This window comes from Macaca fascicularis, chromosome 14 (genome assembly GCF_037993035.2).
Source record: "Macaca fascicularis isolate 582-1 chromosome 14, T2T-MFA8v1.1".
Lineage (NCBI taxonomy): Eukaryota > Metazoa > Chordata > Mammalia > Primates > Cercopithecidae > Macaca > Macaca fascicularis.
Window position 1 is genome coordinate 109,448,567 of NC_088388.1, and position 16,664 is coordinate 109,465,230.

Consider the following 16,664-nt stretch of genomic DNA (forward strand, 5'->3'; position numbering starts at 1 on the left):
TAAATCAATAAACCAACAATAATATTGTTTAATAGATTATTTCTCTCCCTTCCAGTGCGTTTGCTTGATGAGATTTACAAAGTCTAGAAGCTCCTGAAGAGTGGGGCCAACACCTTGTGCACCTGCAAGGGGACTCAAAATAATCATAGCAGCCCACACTTACTCTTACCCCGTGCCAGGCACTGTGCTACTCAGAGTGTGAGCTGTGGATCATTGCTGGTCCATGATCTGTTTGTTAATGATCCATGACAATAAGTACACAAATCGAGAATAAACATTTAAACATTTTTATGGCAATTTGACATTGCTGCAACTTGAAGGTAGGTGATCATTTTCACTGAGCTTTACAAAAATGTCAGTCCAAGTTTGAAAAAACCAAAAGCAATAAACAAAAACTAATCCTTTTGTTTGGATAGCTTGAAAGTACTGTTCTATAATATTATTTTTTCCACCTTACAGATGAAGAAACAAACTTAGATTAATTACTTGCCACGGGATACAGTTAACAAGTAGGTGCTGGAATTTAAACCCAGGTGACCTGACTTCCAGTCTATGGTCTCAGGGACCATACCGTGAGCAGTAAGAAGCAGCTCCTCACCCCATTGACAGATATTTGGCCTCTGGTTGTGGCAGCAGCAACTTTTAGCAGCACCCTTCCATTTAAATGACCCCATCCTTGAGCTGACCTGTCATTGGTCAGGAGGTGAGCAGGGGGTGGCTGATGGGACCTGGCCACTAAGGTGGAAGACTAGGGCATAGGTATTTGTGTTAATAATCATGTATGTCCAGAAAGCCAGGGGTTCCAGCCACAGGAATGAGGGTTTCAGCAGACGGCACTAATTACCATGATTTCACAGCTGTGATCAATTCACGTTTTCTCACTCTGAGCTCAGGCCTGCTCTATGGGGACTAATGTGAAGAGGTGTAAAAATAAGTTCTGTTTCCAGCCAGATTAATTACAGGGTCTGCTGAGGCCCCAGTGCAGATTGCCTGGACTGCAAGATTGATTGGCTTAGGCCCCAGGTCTAGCTGAAGGAAGGCTACATGGGCTGGCCCAAGGCTGCCCCAGGGGGTGCAACTGAAGTCAGAGAGGCAGCCTAGCCCTGCTGCTGTCCAGCTGTGGCTCCTCCTGAGGGCCTTCCCTCCATAAGCACCCATCCATCTCAGAGATGCGCAGGGAAGATTAAAATGAGGCAACATCTGTAAAAGCCTAGGACATGACACAGAGTAGGGGATGGTCAACAGAAGCTAGTTATAATGTCATTATTATCAGTGTTATTTATTTTTATTGTTATTCATTTTCTTTTTTATATATCCTTCTCTTCCTACTAAATCCTAAGTTCTTTGAGAGCAGGGACATTTTTTTCTTTCAGAAAAATACAGAGTGCAGAACCCAAGTCGATGTGTATGCCTTTGATGCATGATTTTCCAAGCCACTAAATGAACTGTGAAGTTAAAGACACTTCTGAGAAAGAGCTATAGAGAGTTGCTCACTTTGCCTTGAGACAGAAGTCACAGGTGATGGGGCAGGGGCAAGTCTCTTGTGCGTAAAGAGATAGATTATGGGTGACAGATGTAAATCATGTTTTCTGTTCCTGCTGACAAGAGGGGATCAGTACACTTGTTGGGAGGAAGTGTGTTTGCCCAAATGGAAGGCTTTGCTAGGAACTTACTGGGGCTCCTTCAGGGGTGTCCCAAAAGAAAAGGCAGGGATGATGAGTGTGGCTTCATGAGAGCAGGATTCTCTGTCCCTACTGTGTTGGAATTTGGCAGGAGTGGTGACCACAGAACCTGTCCATGCGCCGTAAGTGGGCATGTGGATCCAGGTCACCCTGTGACAACGCGGCCCCTCCAGAGCCTGCAGGGAAACAGCAGCCCAGCCAGATAGGGGGTGGGGCACCTCTGAACAAAGGTTTGGGCCAATCAAGAATCGGAGCTCCTAACAACAATAACTAAGATGCATTGAGCCGGGCACTCACTAAGCATCTGACCTCCTTTATCTGATAATTCTCATAACAGTCTTTTATGGTAAATACTAACAGCATCCCCATTTTACATGTGAGGAAACTGAGGCTTAGGTCAGGTAAGTAGCTTATGCCGTGTTACTCAAGAAAATATGTTTTGAGAACCCTCAGCCTCACTCTCCTCTTCCTCAGGGCATACTTTTTTTTTTCTTTCCTGCTGTATGAGCTGTGGTGGGAATGCTAATCAGGATGCCTGTCTTTCCCTAGTCTTGGGGTCAGGCAAGTGCCCAAAATCAGGATAAGCAAACTCTCCTTCCTGGGACTCTGAGGAGAGGCTCATGGATGGGGGAAATGGAGGGAGTGGATTCCCTCCAGCTTGGTTCCGGGACAAGATGGCCATGGAGCTCCTGCTACATAGATGTCAGGGACTATCCTGGCTCCATCCTGCCTGCTTCCCTAACCGTTGCCCAGCACTCACCTAATAAACATTCTTCGAGCTGGAGTTAGCCTGAATTGATTTCTATCCCTTGTGACGACTGAACCCTGACTGACGCAGTCACAGGCTGGCGAGCAGAGTGACCAGACTTGGGTCCAGGTGGCCTGGCTCCAGCGCATGCCCTCCCCATTGCTCCAGGTCAAGCCAGTGGGCAGTGGCCACCACAGAGCCCCTCTATGGAACCCTCAGGATGGAAAGAGGGACTCTGGAAAGGCCGAGGAGGTCCACTGAGAGTTGACCAACAGGAACCCCTGCTTCTCTGGCTTTCAGGGTGCATGAGGAGCTCAGGTTCCAAGTTTCCAAGTGACGCGCCTCCCATTCCAGCTATATTTACATCTTCTGAGTGATGTTCAGAGGCGATGGCCTTGGTCCCATCTCCTGATGGCTGTGGGCCTGCTTAGGCCAACATTTCAGCTTCTAGGATGGTCCTGGAGCCACGGCCCACCTTTTCCCCAGGTCTCGACTCTGCCTTGCCTTCCCCACAGCCTCCTTTGTCTTCTCGGCTGCCTCCCCACTGCTCCTAGAAGGGCCTGGTACCAGCCATGGAAGCTGTGATGTGGTGCCGTCCACGGTCAGCAGCTGCCAACTCTACTATCCTGGAAGGAAGGGCTTAGTTCCCAGGTACAGAAGTAGGAAGTTTCAGGAAGCTGGTGAGAGAGAGTAGCCGTGGTTGGGGGCTGCAGTCACACTGTGTGAGGCTGGCCTATGCTCTGCCTCACAAGGGCTGATGCCTCTAAGCAATTGTTCTCCACTTATGTTGGCTTCTCTGATTCCCTTAAAGATTATTCTGCCCAGTTGGCCAGATCCTCTGCATAGGCAATCCAATTTGGTTGGGAAAATGCCAGCCAGATCATTTTCCAATCTGATGTGTTTCTTTGCCCAACCTGAGATTCTTCCATCAGACTCTGAATTTTTTCCTATTTTTCCTGGCTCATTACATGGCTCTCTGGCCCATCTCTTGGGCATCAGACCTCCTGAAGTCCTGCGTTCAGAGTCCCAGAAGGTCAGTAAAGAAGCCCAGGGTAAAGGATAGGGTTTAAGAAGAGAAAAAACAAAAAAAAAAACCTTCAATAAAGGCAAAGGGCAAAGAATATGTGATTCAGAGAACTCATCCAGCAATGTGGAAGAGATTAGTTTTCAATTACTTTAAATTTGAAAAGCAAAATAAATACTAATAGACTGAAGCAGTTCATTAATCTTATGATGACATTTCTTTTCATTTGATACAGAGCATAATTGATTACAGCCTACTTAATTTTTGAATAGGTGATACATGCATGTGGTTCACAAACCAATAATTATAAAAATGTATACAGAAAGTTTCCTTTCCAACTTTGTTCCTCAACTGCCCTGCCCCACACAGAACCACAATTCAAATGTTTTTCAATGACTAAAATCTGTCTTTCTAACCATATTTGTCCTCCCCTGGGCTTAGTTTTAACTTAATTTTATCCCACAGATTAAAAAAAGAAACTATTTTCTCACATTATCGTTTGAGAAGATTTTTGCTTTAAAAAAAAATGGTATGTGATACATAACTGAGACAGTGTTGCCATCTTTGAAATTCTCTTCCCTGGTGTTTTTATAAGCCAGAGTCTCCACTGACCTCAGATGACCTGATAAGAAGTTTTGTGTCTCAAAATCCCAGAAAGATTTGTTGAGTGTCAGTTGGAATCTTGAGGTCCATGTAGTCAATGATAAATACCCTATCAAAACTCATCCAAAGTGGCAATAAGATGTTAAAGCCCTGAGAAGGATCTCTGGCCAGTCATGCCCTCTGTCCCTTCAGGGTCTCAGACTGTCAGTAAGAGCATGTTATTTTAGACCAAACCAGAGAAGTGTCAGGGGACAATGGTGCTTCTTGGGAAATGCCTTTAGCTCACATCAATAACCATGCACCAAGCTGTGTACCGGGTCCTGAGAAGGAAAACATAAGATGGTTTCTAGGTAGTTGGACGTTTTGGCTAGGGGTGACATGCAGAGAAAGAGGGAGAGTCAGAATATGCTAGAACAAGAGCAGTAGAAAGAATGGTCTTCAATTCTGGCCACATATTAGAATCATCTAGGGAAGATCTTTAAAACTATTGATCCCCGAGCCTCACATCCTGGAGTTTCTGGATTCTGATTTGTTTGATCTGGAGTGAAGCCCAGGTATGACTATATTTTAACATTGTCTCTAGGTGATCTGACTGTGTAGCCAGATGATGAACTCTAAGGTCATTAGAGTCCAAAATATTTACTTTGAATCTCATTGAGATACAAAAGCATGTGATTACAACTTATGTAGTGCAGGTTTCACATTACAGATATCATTTTGTTCTTAGAGTGTAAACGGAACAGCATAAATGGTTTTCCCTTGTGGTATCTGAATAAAGCTTGACTGGAGCCAAGGTTAAAACGAAAACAAGCCGTGCAAAACCCAGCCCCTTTACAGTTTGGCCAGGGTGATTTGGATGGTCCCTACCTTTATGGCTTGTCGTCTTGCCACTCTCTTCTACGTTTCCCTCACTGCTCTTCTCTATAAAATGATCATTACTATCTTCTCTTTGCATCTCAAACCTTTCCAGAGCTCCTAGTGGCTTAGAGGGGACACTACTTCTCAAACTGGTCCAAAGGTCATGTTATGCTTGGAGAAATCACAGTGTACGGGTCTGAGGATATAAAGTGTGTAACTTGTTTTTCTTTTTCTTTCTTTCTTTCTTTTTTTTTTTTTTTTTTTTGAGACACAGTCTTGCTCTGTTGCCCAGGCTGGAGAGCAGTGGTGCAATTTCGGCTCACTGCAGCCTCCACCTCCTGGGTTCAGGCAATCCTGCCTCAGTTTCTCGAGTAACTGAGATTACATACATGTGCCACCACGCCTGTCTAATTTTTTTTTGTATTTTTAGTAGAGCCAGGGTTTCACCATGATGGCCAGGCTGGTCTTGAACTCCTGTCCTCAAGTGATCTGCCCGCTCGGCCTCCCAAAGTGTTGGGATTATAGGCGTAAGTCACCGTGCCTGGCCTAAAGTGTGTCACTTTGTTTAATCCAGTGTTTCCCAAACTCATTTGACCACAGAGCACTTTTTGTGAACATGGGTGTAAAGCAGACATGGTCCACAGACCTGAGCTTGCATCTTGAATGAAGGCAGGTCTGTTTGCACATCCTCAAGACGGCCTTCAATGACGCTCACCTTACGGCACTCATGCTGTTGGGGGTTCTGTCCCATCTTGAATCAGGGCTGAGCTGTGTGACCTCCAAGGCTAGCTAATGAAGGGGGTATGGCTTCCGCCTTGTTTTCTTGGGTTGCTTTCTCTTGGGGGAAGCCAGCCACCATGTTGTGAGGACACTGGAGTGGCCCTGTGAAGTGGCCCACATGGTAGAGAATGGTGGCCTCCCATCTACAGCCAGCACCACTGTGGCTGAGCCACCTTGGAAGTGGACCCTCTGGTCACAGTCAGTCCTCCAGCTGACCAGCATCTTGATGAGAACCTTATGAGAGCCAGAAGTGCCAGCTAAGCTCTCTCAGATTCCTAACTCACAGAAACTGGGAGAGCTAATCAATGTTTATTGTTTTAAGCCAGTATGTTTTGGGGTAATTTGTCATTTGAAAATAGGTAACTAACATGCCTGGAGATTTTACTTTTGGGTCTCAGTTTCCTCATCTGTAAAGTGGGCATTACAGTACCTTCTTCATAAGGTTATCGTGCCAATCTTAAAAGGAGAAAATGCCTGACCTATAGTATGTGATCAATAATTGGTAGCTATTTTTATGAGCTCTTCTCCATTCTGATCGGTCTTTTTTGTTTCCATTGTCTTAAAACCTCATTGTACAATTTCATTTTAACTATTTATGCCTATGTTTGTAGTTCCAACCAGATGGAAGGCTTATTGTTTTCATTTATTTTGTTTCACCGGACAACACATAGAAAGCAGTCTTTTGGATTCACAGTATAAGCGATAATAGGTGGACTCTTTAAAGGCTCATTTTGTTGTGTCTCCTTTGGGGATCTTGCTGACCATCTCTACCTGCTACATTCATCTTACAGCCAAGTGTGAGGCCTGCCCTCTGCTCTATAACTATGCTTTAGAATCACAGGACAACCTCGTTCTTATTTCTAACCTTGGGGGTCTCATCTTGCCAGGTAAGGGGTAGAGATCTCAGGTGACAATGAACTTTAGTAGGAGCCTTACTACTCAAGTACTGTGGTTCCCGCTCCCTGAAAGGCTTCCAAATCTCTCTACTTCTTTGTTCCCACCGCTACCACCATAGGCCAGGCCATCATTATCTCTTGCCTGAGCTATCACAATAGCTTGCCACCTGCTTCCTGGATTCTCTCTCCCACTCCCTGAAATTATGTCTGATATCTCAGCTAGAATAATATTCCTAAAGTTTAAATTTGATTATATCACGTCCCTGCTCCAAACTCTTTTAAATGATTTACGAGACCTCACGAGTTCTCATGTCTGTTCACCCTTCTGGTCCCACCTCCCCACGATATCTATTTGCAGTTTCCAAATGTGCTAAGCTGTTTCTAGTCTCTTAAGCTTTGCACATAATTTTCTCTCTGCTTTAGGTCACATAGCATATAAAGTTCCAGAGAGTCCCCCAAACAGCATTACCATCAAAAAGCCACGTTTCTTTCATCCCAGATTAGCTGTAGCGGCATAAAATTGCACCATTCACTAGTGAGACACTCAAGAGTTTAATAAACATTTCCTCCTGTTAGATTACAGATAATTGGCAGGGTGAGTGGGTGGGGGATGGAGAGTTACACAGGAGTTTGGCTTCTTGGCATTAAAGACCATATTGTCCATGTGATTCCCCAAACCATTTCAGTTTACTTGGGTCAGTGGGCAAGAACAGTTAGATGCTGAGTGAAAGAAGACCAGGTTTGAATTCTGGAGCCCAGGAGTCAATACATGGACCACCACCCAGCCCTGACCCTTCTTCTGAACTCCAGACCTGGAAAGTCAATTGCCAATTGGACGTCTCTACTCACATGTCCTGCAGACAGCTCAAATTTCTCATGTCCATGACCAAACTCATTGTATGCTCTCCCAAGCCTTCTCTTCCTTTGGTATTGTCTTGGTAAATTAATGGAGCCATTAACCACCCAGTCCCTGGGCCAGAGACCTGGATGCCCTTCTGTGCCCACCTCTAAATCTCAGACACAGTCACTTACCATATCCTGCATGTTCTGTATGTTGAATATTTCTTCTTGCTGGGTCTTTTCCTTTCTATCAACACTGCTTCTGCCTTGGTTCTGATTGACATCTCTGTCCTGCGCCATGGCTACATCAGTTTCTCAAGAGTTTCTCTGCTTCCAGTTGTATCTTTCTCCATGCACTCCCATAATGATATTTGGAAAATGCAAAACTCTCCTGATTAAAATTCCTCAGTGACTCCTTTACTCTGTAAGGTCGTGTCCCACATCCTCGCCTTTGCACACAGGGACCTTGATGAGGGGTTCCTGCCCTCCTCTGCAGCCTCCCCTTGGCTGGCACCCCACTCACAGCCTGGCCACGGTAAGCTCATGCTGTTATACTGTTCCTGCATCAGGCTGTGAAATTTCATGAGCCCTCACCCTCCAATGCCTTTTTCATATCCCCCTCACTTGGAAAATTCCCAAACAGCCCATCACAGGCATCTTAAAGTCTTGAAAGACCTTCTAAGACTTGGTTCTAATGCAGGCTTGCTGAAGCCTTTCCTGACCACCACCCCATCCTCTCCTACTTGGCTGAGCACTTACAGGGTGGGTGTTTCCTATTTCAGCAGCAACTGGCTGGCTGAGGGAGGGGGTGTGGGGGATGGAGTTCCAGCTGGGCAGGCAATGATATGAAAAATTTGCTCGGCGGAAATCATCAGTGGAAGGGAGGGTGATCCAGGATTAACTCTACTTTGAATTTGGCACCAACACTTTGGCCCTTGGCCTATGTGAAACCAGAGTGGGGTTGAAGGAGATGAGGCTGCTGGCTGGAAGAAATCTATCCGGGGGACAGCAAAGGGTGGCAGACACAGTCTCTGGTCCCTTGAGCCTTCCGTGCTTCTTGCTTTGGTGCTTGTGGAAATCTCAGTGTGCATTTGTAGTAGGACGGGAGACGGGGCTCAAGACAGGAGAGAGCAAGGGAGAGAGACAGATTTTTTTTTTTTTTTTTTTTTTTTTGAGACGGAGTCTCGCTCTGTCTCCCAGGCTGGAGTGCGGTGGCCGGATCTCAGCTCACTGCAAGCTCCGCCTCCCGGGTTCACGCCATTCTCCTGCCTCAGCCTCCCGAGTAGCTGGGACTATAGGCGCCCGCCACCTCGCCCGGCTAGTTTTTTGTATTTTTTAGTAGAGACGGGGTTTCACCGTGTTAGCCAGGATGGTCTCGATCTCCTGACCTCGTGATTCGCCCGTCTCGGCCTCCCAAAGTGCTGGGATTACAGGCGTGAGCCACCGCGCCCGGCCGAGAGACAGATTCTTAAGTGTGGACAGCCAGAGGCTGGGAGGAAGCCGAGGCCTTCAGAGTAGGGGAAGGAAGGGCCAGGCTCTCAGCTGAGAAGGGGAAAGGGTGGGTCACCTCGTTTAAAAACTCTTTACCAGGCAGCCTGACATTAAGGTTTGCACCTCCTTGCACTACCCATCCAGAATCCTGCTTCCACATTGCCTTGGAAAAGCAAAGGTGTGGGAGTGAGCGAGGGGTGAGGCGCACCCACCCTTCCTGCCTCCAGCCACTTACCCAAGACTCGGAGACCACAGAGACCCATTTCCCCACAATGGATAGCCCTGTCTTGTCTGCAAATGAGAGAAAATGGAGCCTAAGAAAGGAACCCTGCGTGCCGCATGTAATCCTGCGGTGGCTGGCTCGGTGGGCCCCAGCACAGGCCCCTACAGCACTGGCAGTGCTTTCCCAAACACCGCGGTTTTGATTTAACCAATTCAAAAAGGAGTTAACTTCTCCTGAAGAGTTTCACATAATTGGAAACATGCATTCTGGCAAAGACAGATGGAGAAATTTTTGGTACAACTCCAGCGAAAAGGCCAATTTATCAACTGCAGTGGGACTGACAGGCTGGTCTGCTGCAGCCCGGGAATTGAGGCAGGTGATGAAGCCCGGGGCTGACGGTAGGTAGGTGGGTAGGTGGGCAGGCAGGCAGGCAGGCAGGCAGGCAGGCAGGCAGGCAGGCAGGCAGGTAGCTGCCTGAATGGTGATGGCAAGCTGGACAGAAAGGCACATGGAGAGATCTTTATAAATAAAAGGAGCAGGCAGTACTGAGAAAATGGAATCATTTTCCCTAAAGCGATAGCAAACTTTTTTTCCAGTGAGGAAAAAAGTGAGAGGCCGGGCATGGTAGCTCACACCTGTAACCCCAGCACTTTGGGAGGCTGACACGGGTGGATCACCTGAGGTCAGGAGTTTGAGACCAGCCTGGCCAATACAGTGAAACCCCGTCTCTACTAAACATGTAAAAACTTAGCTGGGCTTGGTGGCGGGTGCCTGTAGTCCTAGCTACTTGGGAGGCTGAGGCAGGAGAATTGCTTGAACATGTGAGGCAGACGTTGCAGTGAGCCAAGATCGTGCCACTGCACTCCAGCCTGGGTGACACAGTGAGAGTCTATCTCAAACCCCCCCCCCCAAAAAAAAAAACAGGAAAAAAAGAGAAATGTGAGACCGGTGACATGTCAGTGACCAACAGCGGGCTTAATATGATGCTCAGGTATATAGATGGTCAATGTTTTGTCCACACTGTGTGGTGTACAGGGGTACAGAAGGTGAGTTCTCTCTGCCACTGACTGACACATTTCTTAGCTTCTCAAAGCCTGATTCCTCATAGATAAACTGGGGACATGGATGGCCACCCACAGAGCTGTCATTAGGATTTAAAAATTACTTATAAAGCATGCCTGGTGCAGTACCTGGTGCTCTGTATGAAGGATGACCTTGCAAGTAACTTTGGATGCCCCGACGCCTGCCATTTATAAGATCTTGCCAGCCAGCTCAGGAAGGGAGAGGAGGTGCCACCTCACCAACTATCTAGGTCCCTGGGCCATTTGTTTTGGCACCTGTGTGGCTGAGGATGCTCCCCATGAGGACCTGCGATACCCAACTTGGCCATGCTCTTCTCTGCTCCTGATCTCACCCTCAAAACTCTGGCTTGGCCTCCCCCAGATCCCGATCTCTGGACTCTGTGCCTCTCCCCTGACCCTTAGCGGACTGCTCTCAGCTTCCAAAGACTTGGGTGTCTTTATTCAACACCTTCTCTGATTCGCAAGGAGCTTCCTGGAATGATTACCATGACTCAATTTCTATAGAAATAAAAAGTTATCCAGTAGCAGCCTGCCCTTTTAACACAACTTCGTTTCTGGATTTTAGACAGTTTCTTGGTGGTGAAGAGCCAGGCTTTGGAGTGTGCATGCCTGAATTCTAACTCTGGCTCAGTTACTCACTTCCAGCAGTGTGACTTTGGGTGAGTTGCTTCTCTGAACTTCATTTAAATAAACTATTTAAATAAGGGCTGGGCACAGTGGCTCATGCCTGTAATCCCAGCACTTTCGGGGGCTGAGGGTGGGTGGATCATTTGATGTCAGGAGTTCAAGACCAGCCTGGCCAACATGGTGAAACCCCATCTCTACTAAAAAAAAAAAAAAAAAAAAAAAAAGGAAAAATTAGCCGGGCTTAGTGGTGCGTGCCTGTAATCCCAGCTGCCTGGGAGGCTGAGGTGAGAGAATTGCTTGAACCGAGGAGGTGGACGTTGCAGTGAGCTGAGATTGCGCCACTGCACTCCAGCCTGGGACAGAGTGAGACTCTGTCTCAAAAAACAAAACAAAAAAAAGAAACAAAAAAAATCCTATAAAGTAAGAATAACAACAACAAGTTCATAGTAATATTATGAAGATTTAATTAGGATCTAGCACTTGGGAAATGTTCAATAAATGGTAGCTATAAAAATAGGATATGTCAATGGGTGTATATCAGTGTGTGCATATGCTGTATACAAAAATATGAATTACCTCCACCCCTCCTCCAACATGTTGCATCTTTATCTGGGGTCACAGATAAAGTAACCATTCAAGAGCCGGGTGACTCAGTTGGGACCTGGCTTCTCTGAGATGGAGTCTTGCTCTGTCGCCAGGCCAGAGTGCAGTGGTACCATCTTGGTTCACTGCAATTTTCTCCTCCTGGGTTCAAGCGATTCTCCTGCCTCAGCCTCCTGAGTAACTGGGAATACAGCCATGCACCACCATGCCCAGCTAATTTTTTTTTTTTTTGTATTTTTAGTAGAGACAGGGTTTCACCATGTTGACCAGGGTGGTCTCGATCTCTTGACCTCGTGATCCACCCTCCTCGGCCTCCCAAAGTGCTGGGATTACAAGGCGTGAGCCTCCGTGCCTGGCCGAGACCTGGCTTCTGATGCAGGCACTGCCTCTAACCAGCTGAGTTACCCTGGAGAGGCCCCCTCATGTAGATGGTTCTCTAGAGGCTTCTATGAAGTCTGGCCATAAAGCAGTCACTTGTTATAAACCGAGACATGGAGCACCATGCTGGGGTGCAGGGTTCGGGAAGCAGGGGTCCTCACGGGGTTCACGCTTGTCAAGATGGAGTTGAGGAAAAGAAGGGGAGGGGCCTGCTGCCTCCTGACTCTGCTTCTCCTCCAGCTTCCTTGGCCACCACAGCCATGTGGACTGCAGGGGAGAGGCCTCTCCAGGCTGCCTTTTCCTTCGCTAAGTGCAAGGCTGCTGCCAAACTGAGGCTGGTGGTTTCTTGAGCTCCTACCCTGGTGGTAGCAGCTTCCCAGATAAAAGCGGGGTCCTCGGTGACCCCAGGGGCCCACCATATGCTGGAAATGAGCTCTTAACACTGGGACCAGACCCTTGGGGCTTTATAATCCTGGTTCTTAAGTTGGATGTTGGACTATCATTCTGACACATAAACAGAATACTTGAAAAATCCAGGCCCTAGAAAACCAGGATTAAGATAAAGTTGAGGTGCAGGGGCAAGTGGGGTCTAGAAGAACATGGACTAAGAGGAAGGGAAAGGAGTTAGTATAGATAGCAAGGCCTACTGTGTGCCTGATGTTGGACTTAGCATTTTACGTGTATTCTTATCTCATTTATACTCTTCAACAATAGACGGCGTCCCGTTTTAGAGATGAAGAAGTTAAGGCTGATAGCTTCAGTGACTTGCCCAACGTTACCCAACTAGTAAGTGCTGGTGCCAGGATTTGAGTCGAGGTTTTTCTGACGTCACAGCTTAAGCACCAAACCACTAAACCATATGAGACAGCTAAGAGATACTCAGTTCTCCCCACAGCCTTGTGAGGTGCAGGCATCACTATCTTGATTTTCCTGTTGTGAGAAGAGTGACCCAGACTTTCCCAAAGATTCCCAGCAGGGATTTGAAGCCGGATCTGTCTCACACCAAAGCCTGTGTGAGAGCAGCACCTTCCTTGTCTCCACCAGACACAGGAAGGGCTGGTTGGACTTCCCTCGGGACAGGGCATGCACGAGTAGAATTTTGTGATACCCGCAGGACCAAAGACTTTTAATCATTTTCATAATACTGACTACTTCTGTCCATTTAAAAATAGAAATTTAACATCAAGAGGAAGCATCACATTTAGAAGGGATTTGTTGAATCTGGTACTGTATTAAGAGAGCCATTTCAACTCACAAAGTATGAGAAATATTTTGCATTTAAGCAAATAAAAGTCTCAGGAGTCCACTAATAATTATGCAACCCCAAATTTATGGTTCCTAGGTCTCATTGGATAAAATGTGAAGCATAACAACGAACTCATTAGGTTATGACACATTAAAAGAAGAATGTGAAATATTTATTAAAGCAACAGACAATGATGAAATAGACAGCTTGGGGCCTGATACTTGAGGACGAGAATACAAATTTTGAGTATGCTCCAAAATTGCTCTTTGGCAATATTCATTAACATCTGTCACAAAAAGTCAAGAGACCCAGAAAATATGTGTAAAAATAATTAACAACCAGGTGGAGGCGAGCAGGGGGACCAGGCCCAGGAGAGGTGTGAAAAGACTTTACAGTGTCTGGAAGCCTTCCTCTTCAGTGTGTGTGGGCAAGGAGCTTAGATTCATTGTGAGGATCCTTCCTAGGCAAAAATGTAACTCACAATATGCCAATTAGGAGGCCCTGAAACGAGGGGTTTTCAGCAGTGCCTCCTTTTGAGGATGGTGAAGAGAATCATTTATAAGTCTTTATGTTTGCTGTTATTATACTCTCTCGTCATTTAAGAAATACAATTTTGGGATGGATGTGGTAACTCATGCCTGTAATCCCAAAATTTTGGGAGGCTGTGGTGGGAGGATGACTTGAGTTCAGGGGTTTGAGACCAGCCTTGCAACATAGCAAGACCCTGTTGCTACTTAAAAAAAAAAAAAAAAATTTAAAAATTAGCCAGGCACGGTGGCACATGTCTATAGTCCCAGTTACTTGGGATACTGAGGTGGGAGGATTGCTTGAGCCTGGTGGGCAAGGTTGCAGTGAGCCAGGATCATATCACTGCACTCCAGCCTGAGTGACAGAGTGAGACCCCGACTGTAAACAAAACAACGGCAACAGAAAAGGAAATACAGTTTTGGCTCTTTTCTTAAAGTGAATAAATGCCATCTGGTTCATGTTTTAATAGTTACATTTTAAATAAACTGGGGCTCATTTGGACGAATCCTGGGAACACCAGTGATAGTACTGCTCTGAGCAGCACCTTCAGCTCTTTAAACTACTCCAGCTGTTTGGGTCCTCCCTGCTGAGCTCCCAGATGTCAGGGGGCAGAGACAAGCAACTCATGCTGTACCCTGTCCAAATTCCTGACCTGCATGAGCATGAGAAACAGCTGGGTTTTATGCCACTAAGTTTGGGTGGTTTGTTATGCAGCAACAGAAAACCAGAGCACGTGGCATCTCCTAAGTTTTAAATGCCATGCCTAATTCAAGATTTTACAACAACAATGGCAATATCACAATGCTGGCCAATACTGTGCAGGCCAAACACGACCGCTGAATTTGTTCCCATAGGACACCAGCTTGAGACTTCAACTTAAAGAAATTATAAATGGTAGGTGGTCAACGACCAATGGGACAAAAAAGAACTAGCAAGGAGGGCAGAGATTTCTTTGCAGAGAGATGGCAGGCACAGGGATTAGTGGGGTGCTCAGAATTACAGCAGGTTTTCAAAAAGTGAACGTTAAATGCAAGAAGGCTCTCACGGAGAGGCCAAAGGACCTTAATTGATCTGGAATACATTGGCATCTCATGTACTGTATACTTAGACTCAAGTATACTTGAGTATACTTGAATTCACTCAAGAAAACTACTGATAGCTATTTTGGATCCACAAATACCAAGTATTTTCTCCTTGCAGGGAACCTCAGTCTGGAGGGCCCCATTTGTTTCATCCTTGCCTGGGAGCAACTAGGCACTGAGTTTTCCCATGTTGCATTGTGAGAAGACACTAGAATGGACAGGACAAAGGCAGATAGCATAAGAAGACTGGCCCTTAGCAAATAGAGTCCATGCAAATAAGTCTGTGTGGACTCAGAGGACAAATGTAACAAACTCCTACATGGGCCAGCCTTCTCATCTCATGGGTAACTTGTTTCTAGTTACTCCTTGGATTGTGAAATTTATTTATACAAGATTGCCCATCAATTGCAGTTAGCAAAGAGCACAGGCCATTTACAAACACATTACATCTTGGAGCAAGAAGAGGTCTTATCATTCAGGCTTCTTGTTTTACAGACTGGGAAAGGAAGGCCCAGAGAGGGAGAAGGACCTGCCCAAGGTCACCCAGCCAGTTAGTGAGCAATTGAACCTGGAGCTCAGCTTACCTTTCATTGTGCAACCAACTCATTTTTTCTGTGCTTTCAGTAGCTTTCTGTTTGACTTTAACCACTTTCAGAACACAGCTTATATTCTTCTTCATGATTTCAGTAATTTGTGAAGACAGTATATTTTTCTAAGAAGGCCGAAGTTTTCTAAGCCACAGCTTTCTGCTGCTTTTATGGAATACTATCTGTGCGGGGCTGTCATGAGAGTGGTCTGTGTTGTCTTCTCAGCTCTGATTACCACCGCTGAAGTGGGTGGGCTTATGTGGACACTTACGTTCTGTAAGAACCTGGTTCTTACTCCACTTCCAATTCCTGATTTAACCCAGGAGAGCTAGTCCATCAGCTGGACAGAAACCAGTGATTCTCTCTAAACACTTCCTACCAAGAGACTCAGGAACCATGGCTGGATGGCACTGAGCTCTTGAATTAAAATGTTATACAGAGCAATAGGTGTGCGCAAGCTGAAGAAAAGCAGTAAGATTTAGGGAAATCTGCACTGAAGACGGACAGGGGAGCAAACCTACAGAAAGAAGCGAAGGCAGGATCGTGTGGCCTGGAGTAGGCAAAGGAAAGCACCGCTGTCCTCTTGGGGCTCCCCTGCCAATCTTGTGCTATGGGGCCTGGCCAATCACCTTTCTATGTGAACCAGCTATTTCTTATAACACACTGATCTTCCCTCAGTGAGCCAGGACCTAACCGTAGAGATAAAATACGTCAGGTCATTGAATACCTGTAGATTCTAATTTGGCAAGTGTGGAAAGGGGCTGGATGGCATATTTTAAAAGACCTCACCTTGCAATTCAGCAGACCAGCCAAGATCAAGAGCATCGTCCTGCAGAATAAGGTCCCGGCTCCTTGCAGGTACACATCCCCTTCTGTGCCTTGGCCTTGTCTGCCTCGGTCACCTCACTTTGCCCCAAGTCCTGCCTCAGAATTCATGCTCTTGAGCTTATGCTCAGAGATTTTCTCTAAGCTTCGGGGCTAAGCAGGATGGAATCCCCTCAAGGGCATCCTCGCCTAAGCTACAGAGCTACTCAAGGGGTCGTATCTCCCTCTGAGTCCGCAATTCCTTCCCTCATCATTTATACCCTAGACTTTTCTCCCTTTTATACCCTAGACTTCCTTTGGTCCCAGGGAAAGCGCAGAAGGAATTAGGCCTTCTCTGGGGCCATGCCAGGTCCTCACCTGCCCCCTGCCCCTGTGCTTCCTTTCACCTCCTCCTGGAATCACCCTCTTCTCTACAGGGAGTACCTCCCTTCCCTCCTCTCCACCTGTCTCCCTCCCCCAGCCTGAGACATTCAGGCCAGAAGAACATCCTGGCATCTACTGGGGGTCAGAAGGCTTTGGTGACAGACCTGAGCTGAGGGTGAAGAAGGGGGTCTGGTGTTC

At 46.5% G+C, this 16,664-nt stretch overlaps 1 long non-coding RNA gene across 2 annotated transcripts in view; it reads right to left on the reverse strand.

Annotated features, from left to right (window-relative positions):
* LOC123568695 (uncharacterized) overlaps positions 1 to 16,200 on the reverse strand; it is a 53,349-nt gene extending 37,149 nt beyond the window's left edge. For both annotated transcript variants that reach the window (XR_012423682.1, XR_010580992.1), the window contains exon 1: positions 16,068 to 16,200. This is a non-coding gene — a long non-coding RNA (uncharacterized lncRNA). The remainder of the gene's footprint in view (positions 1 to 16,067) is intronic.
* Positions 16,201 to 16,664: the final 464 nt, after the last annotated feature.